We start from the raw sequence: 6,547 nt of genomic DNA, 5'->3' as shown, positions 1-6,547 counted from the left end.
CCCAGCAGTGCTCTGTTAGCAGAGACCGTAAAGCTGGTTGTGGGGTGAAGCTTTTGTTCATCCCATCCCTCCTCTCCCCCTTGCCCCTGGCGTACTTGGGCGTGTTTGTGTCTGTGTGGACGTTGGCTTGAAGGCAATCTTCCCCTCACGCTAAATACTGCCCTGCTCCTGTACAGACGGGAGGGAAGTAGCTCTCCTCCGGTGTCACCCCTTACTGATAGCTCCAGCTCAGAGACTGCTGGCTTTGGCACAGCTGACACTTGCTTAGCCCTAAGAGAAACTATTGCTGGTGCATCAGCCAAGCCTTCTGCCTGTCTTGGATGCCTTCCCTTGCAAAGGGGTGGGCGCAGCCTCCAGACAGGGCAGTCCCCAGGGAGGCTCAGCACTGAAGCTCCCGGGGTCGGTGCCCTGCCTTTAGCCCGTGCTGAGCGCGGAGGTGGCTGGCAGGGCCCTGGCCTCGAGGACCCTTGGTTGTAGCAGCCCCACTGCTCACACTGCCTCACAGCCGGGGCTGTAGTCGTGTCTGGATGCGCCTCGTTTGTCTGCCCTGTGCCATGGTGCCTCACAAGGATGCTTCCTCCCAGAGCAGCCACTAACTGTTCCCAGAGTCTATCATTTCCAAAGTATTTTTAATCTTTGTTCTTATTTATATATGCTGTGTACGTCCCGTTTCAGACTGCTGCCTTTCAGTGTGTTCATGTGAAAACCCCGTATTAAATGCTTTTATTTTTAATGGTTTTGTTGAGTGGCTTTAAGCGGTTTCATCAGGCCCATGAGGACCTGGCGGTGCATCCGCCTTCAAAAGGAAGGAAATGTCTGCTCAGAAACCCCAGTGCTGCTGTCCCTGGAGCGCGGAGACGCTGCCTGCCTGCAGCTCTGTCCTCCCATGGCACTGGTGTTTGTTCCCCACGCGGGATCTGAGCGCAGTGCAGGGTGCCCGGGCAGACTGTCCTCCCCTGGAGGTTGAAAGTTGGGTCTCTTCCTTTCCTGTCTTCCCCCCTGCTGTCATGCAGGGTGATGGGAAACCAGGTTTACAAAGAGCACTTTATATAAATAATGGATCAAATGAATACATTTTTCTCTGTAGAACCCTTCCTTTCTTGGCTGCTGAGGGAGGATGGTTCCTGCTTGCATTTTTGCTTCCTCCTTAATAATGGTGTCTCAGATTTTTATGCAGATTATTTCTCTGTGAAGTTCTTCCACATTCGAAATGCCCTGGGCTTGCCTGCCGCGGCTCAGACACTCATTAACATCCTCGCCATGCAATTGAAAATGAAGCAGGAGAAGCGAGTGGCGCGGTACGTTTGAAAGCAGCGCTGCCTCCCTGCAGGGTGAGCTTCGAGCACAGCGCGCTCTCCGCTGGGGCCGCGCTCGGGTGGCGAGGGACTGGCGTGTCCCATCTCCCTGCAGCGCGGGGAGCAGTGGCGGGTGGACTTCTCCGCGCTGGGAAGCGGGCCTGGGAGTCTGGAGAGACAGCTCTGGTTCTGAAAGTGCTGAACAAAGGGATGCAAAACCTCACAGGAGCTATTTTGGATACTGCCAATCCACATATCGCCTCCCTGATAGCACCGAGGCAGCTGTGATGCAAAGCGACAGCTTCAGCCTGCTTACATAATTTTGAAAATGAATAGTTTTCAGCCCCTGAAACCACAGCCCAAGCACCTGGCTGCAGCCACTGGGACCAAACGCTGGGTGAAGGTACATCCTCGGAAGGGGATCTTTCAGCTTTCAGGGTGTTTGGTTTGGCCTGTCACTACTCCTGCCCAGCAGTGACATTACAAAGCAAACAAGCAGCACTCATCCTCCGTTTCATTAAACAGTTTTTATCTTAAAACGCACTGCCCAGACTTGCAAATAAGTTCTGCAGACTGTCACTGCTATCTACATCAATTTTTGCAAGTTGTCTTGATTATTTTTTTCTTTTTTAAACTGTTCTGCCCTGGTTCAGAGATGAAATAAGATATTTTTTCTCTTAAATTATCATGTGTGGCTGGGAGCTGTCGTGCTGCTGCTGTATCTCACTGCCTAGGGCAACGATGTAGACAAAAAACACAAGCACTGCTAGCGATAGATGTTGGCACCAGCCAGACCAGCTATCAGGCTTCACAATCTCATCGGCTCGGATTAACTAATATTTTTTCACGGAGTGAATAAATTACCATGTTTAGTTCTGTTTGCTCATCTCCCCTGTGAGGGCTCCGTGCTGGAGCTCATGAATTGTGTAGGCGAGTAGATGTGGGATCTCTGGACCAGCTCTCGGGCCCCATCCCGCACAGGTTTGGGCTGTGGGGGTGTCCTGGGGTGCATCTCCTCCAGCCCTGCTCTGCCGTGCCCCACCTGGGCTGTGTGCAGCAGAGCAAGAGGGGGCTGGCAGCATGCAAAGCAGGACAGACCCCTGCATGCCTTGGGGCCGGCGTGGACCCTGTGGCCTTGGGGACCTGCTCTCCTGCCTGCCTGCATCTGGGGGACCAGCAGGGAGGGAGCTGGGGCGATGAATAAAGCAAACAAGAACGCGGAGGGCAGGGAGAAGGGAGGGAGCAGCGCTCAGGGTGCTGGGGAGGGGTGCACCCCAAGGACAAAGCCCTGCGGGTAGCCCCTGGTGGGGTCCTCCAGCCCCTGTGACAGCCCTGCACTCACCTGCAGCTGAGCTGAGCTGAGCTGCCACAGAACAGGCTATAAACCCCTTCCCTCTGCTTTTAGAATTATTTCTGGCTACTGGCATCCTCTTGTCATCCATCTTCAGGGCCAGAGCCAGGCACCCAGTCCCTTGGGTTCATACCTCTGGGTCTGCAGCTCCTTTTTGCAGCAGCTGCTCCCTGAAGTGCCTCCTCCACCAGGCACGGATTTGAGCGACGATGTCCTGCACCATCTGACTTTGTGCCGGGCTCCGGGAGCTGCAGTTTCTGCCTCTGCAAGGGCTGGGGAGGATGCAGAGGAACCCTGGGATCAGCAAGGCGCGGAGGCTGCCTGCGTCTGTGGCAGCACAACGAGCCTGCGCGGGCACGCAGCTTATTGATTGCATCCCAGCGTGGGCCCAGCCGCCAGCTAGCCATAAATATGGAGCAGAGGGAAGCTCGTCTGCACCCAGGGTGTCTTCATTAATGAGATCAGGACAGAGCTGCTGCCTCCCTCATCCATCAGGCTGAGACACTCGTTATTTTCAGGTTAGATGGTTTCCCAGCTCAGGGGTGTCAATGTGAAGGGGGATCGCAATAAAGCAGAAGGGACTGGTGGGAACAAGCCTTCATCCAAAAAAACAAAGCCGAGCATCTCTGCTTACCCTGCAGCCGGGGTCATCAGCTGAAAACCCACCTGCTCCTACGGGGAGGCAGGGTTTTATGGTGGAGGCGTTGCAGTTTATGGCACCGTGGAGAAATATGCTGGCTGCGCTTGGCAAAAGCAAATAGAAAGTTACTCTATTAAGCAGTAAATTATCCCTCCAACGCATCTTCGTTGAGGAGGATTAACGGATGGCTCCAGGCAGAGCGAGCAGGGACGAGCGCCTGTGTATGCGCTGCACGGATGTGGAACGACTGCTACATGTGGGGACCCCGCGCCCCCGGTCCCACGCTGCACGAACAATAGTGCTTCCATGTGCGAGGCGCCTCGCAAGCACCTCCTCGCCTGTGGTTTATTCAAACCAGCTTGCGCCGTGCCGCACGGCTCCCAGGCTGCTGGTGTGTCCAGCCGTGCTGGGAACATTTCCCCAGCTGCGTCTGGGCTGCTCGGCGCGAATGTTTTCCTTCTGGGCTAGGAGTGGTTTGGGGAAGCCGGGGTGCGGGGCTCGTCCCCATCCCGCAGTCAGCGGGGCCGCGCTCGCGGAGCGATGCTGGCGGTGTTTGCAGGGTGGTGCTGGCAGCTCGCAGGGCAACGTTGGCAGGGTTTGCAGGCAAGGCTGGCAGCGCTGGCGGGGTGATGTTGGCAGTGTCTCGGGGTGATACTGGCCGTGCTCGCAGGGTGATGCTGGCAGCGCTCACAGGGCGATGCTGGCCACGTTTGCAGGGCGACGCTGATGGTGTCTGCCAGGGAGCTGGGTCTCATCCCTGGAGAATCACCAGAAAGAGTGCCTCCTCAGCACAGCCAGCCCTGCCTGCCACTGCTGCTAACCAGGCGAGATTTACTGTGATCCCAGCGGCCCCCGGCTGCCCGCCCCCCTCCATAATAGACCCATCAAGGGCATTGTCGCGCTGCGCAAGCCCAACAGGTGCCGTGGCGGGGCCGGCACGCCGCCCGGTCCAAACAATGCCTCACCCTCCGAAGCCAAGCGACAAAGGCAGCCTGTCCTCCCAGCATGAGCCGAGCTGGCTGTGACAGCTGTGGCCACTGATGGCAGAGAGGTCCCCGGGGGACATGGGGCAGCCGGAGGTCCCGGCACGTCTCCAGCCGGGTCCTGCAGCCGCTCCCAGACTGGGCGCGTTTGGGCAGCGCTGCTGGTGGAAGGGCTGGAAGCACAGCCCCGGTGCAGACCCTGCTGGTGGCGATGCAGGGAGTCGGAGCAGGCTCTGGGCATGCACAGAGGCTGTTTTACATGCACCAGCACTCAGTCCTACCCTGAGCAAATCCCTCTTGCGGGAAGAGCCGCCCAGGGGCTGCTGCCTGCATGGGAAGGACGGGAGCGGCGGATCCTGGCTGTCCTGCAGCTCCTGCCCCTGCCCAGCAAGCAGAGGGGCCAGGCGGGTCAGCAGCGTGCCGTGGCCCATGCCGGGTGGATGGAAATGGTGCCTGGATGCTGCCCTGGGGGGGTTGGCGTAAAGCTGGCAGCAGTTTTTGTTTGAAGCTTTGTAGCTGCTTCGCATCTCTTTGCACGACAGGTCTGGCGCGTACCCTGGAATCCTTCCCCAGATCTTCCCATGGAAACTCCTCTCCTGCAAAAAAGCTTCTGCTTCATTTTAACCAAACCCAGAGCCCATCAGACGATCCAGATGGTCTCTCTCTCTATCAAGCAGTTTGGCCCAGATCCCGGTGGCAGACGGCAGGACCAGGCCTCCCCTGATAAAGAAAAGTTTGGTTTTTATTTTTCTCCCTGCTCCTCATCCATATTCAGCGGCACCCTGGGCCTTTCCCAGGCAGCTGTTGCTCTCCGAGGCTAACAGCAGCCCATGCAGCGTGCTCGGGCGCCTGCAGCATCGCCTCCCAGATCTTCATCTAGGCCCATTTCGCAGCGGTGCCACCTCCCTCTCCTCTGCACCAGCCTCAACTTGTGCCGGGGCTGCTCCCTGCAGCCACGCCAGTGCACCACAGGCTGAGGTTTTTGGAGGGGGGCTCGGTGCAAAGCCCACCCCTGCCCCTCTAGGCTTGCTCAGTCCTCGTGCAGCCTGGGAAGGGGATTGCTTTTGTAACCGGAGCAGCTGCAGAGGGGTTGTCGGTGGCTGTCAGCGCAGCTCAGCGGGATGCTCGGGGAGCTGCATAACAGGAGGGAGTGAGAAGCTCCGGCAGGAGGAGAGGAGCTAGGGTACCCGCAGGATGAAAGACAGAGGTTGGCCTGGGATGGGATCTTCTGAGCCCTGACTGGGCTGGAGCAGGCAGGAGGTGGCCTCGGGGCAGCCCCTGCTGGCTCCTGGCTCTGCCAGGACCACGGCCCTGCTGTAAGCGAGCCCAGCTAAATCCCTGGGAATTGCCCTGGGCAAGGGGCTGCAAGAGATGGGAAACCAGATCCCTCATCCTGCCCTGCCTTCCTGCAGCGTTAGAGGCAGAGGGCAGCTTAGGGAGAGCGGGCACAGCGCCTGCAGGGACACGATGTCCCCTTGTGGGGACACTGCCCGGCAGCACGGCCCCTGGGGCAACGGGGATTTAGGGAGGGAAGGAGTGGGAGCTTTGGGGAGCACAGAGCCACTAGGAAACAGCCTCCACCCCCAGGAGTTCAGCCGAGGTCTTCAGCAGGCTGACCCAGGCCCCTGCGGGTGCTCTGCGGTGCCATTGCCACCAGGGTCCCCGCAGGAGCCACCGCCGAAGCCGTGCCAGCGCGGGGTCAGCTCCCAGCCCCTGGGAAGCTGCTCATCTTCCTCGCTGTCAGGGCTGCTGTGTAGCAGCAGGGAACAAACCCCTTTCATGCATCCCCGCCGCTGCTTCCTCCCGGGACTGGGGCCAGAGGAAGGAGATGTCACGAAAATGCAGACAGATGATGGGAGCCGGCATTTGGGACGGGGAAGGGCTGCTGATCCGCGCCGAGGCGCGCAGCCCTGTGTGCGCGAGGGGGTCCTTGCTGCAGGGGGACCCCCAGCAGGCACCTCTCCGGCTGAGGAGCTGTGGAGCACCGTATCGATTTAAGAGGTGCTCCCAGCCCCAGGACCTGCTGCCAGCCCTGCAAACACCCTGCTGGCCGGGGGAAGGGGTGTGTGGTGGGGTGTCCGTGCTCACACACCTCATCTCCTGCTGCTGGGGCAACCCGACAGCTCCCACGTCCCTTCCTTCGATGGGGTTCCTCTCCAAGGAGAAAATCTGCAGCGGATGCTCCAGCAGCCAGGGCTCTGTGGGCATCTTGGAAAGCTTGCAGTGTCCCTTCACTACTCAGCTCTTGGAGTCGTGGGGTTATGGAAGCGTTTCGGGT

Source organism: Oxyura jamaicensis (assembly GCF_011077185.1).
Source record: "Oxyura jamaicensis isolate SHBP4307 breed ruddy duck chromosome 6 unlocalized genomic scaffold, BPBGC_Ojam_1.0 oxy6_random_OJ72994, whole genome shotgun sequence".
Classification (NCBI taxonomy): domain Eukaryota; kingdom Metazoa; phylum Chordata; class Aves; order Anseriformes; family Anatidae; genus Oxyura; species Oxyura jamaicensis.
This window is presented reverse-complemented; position numbering follows the sequence as displayed.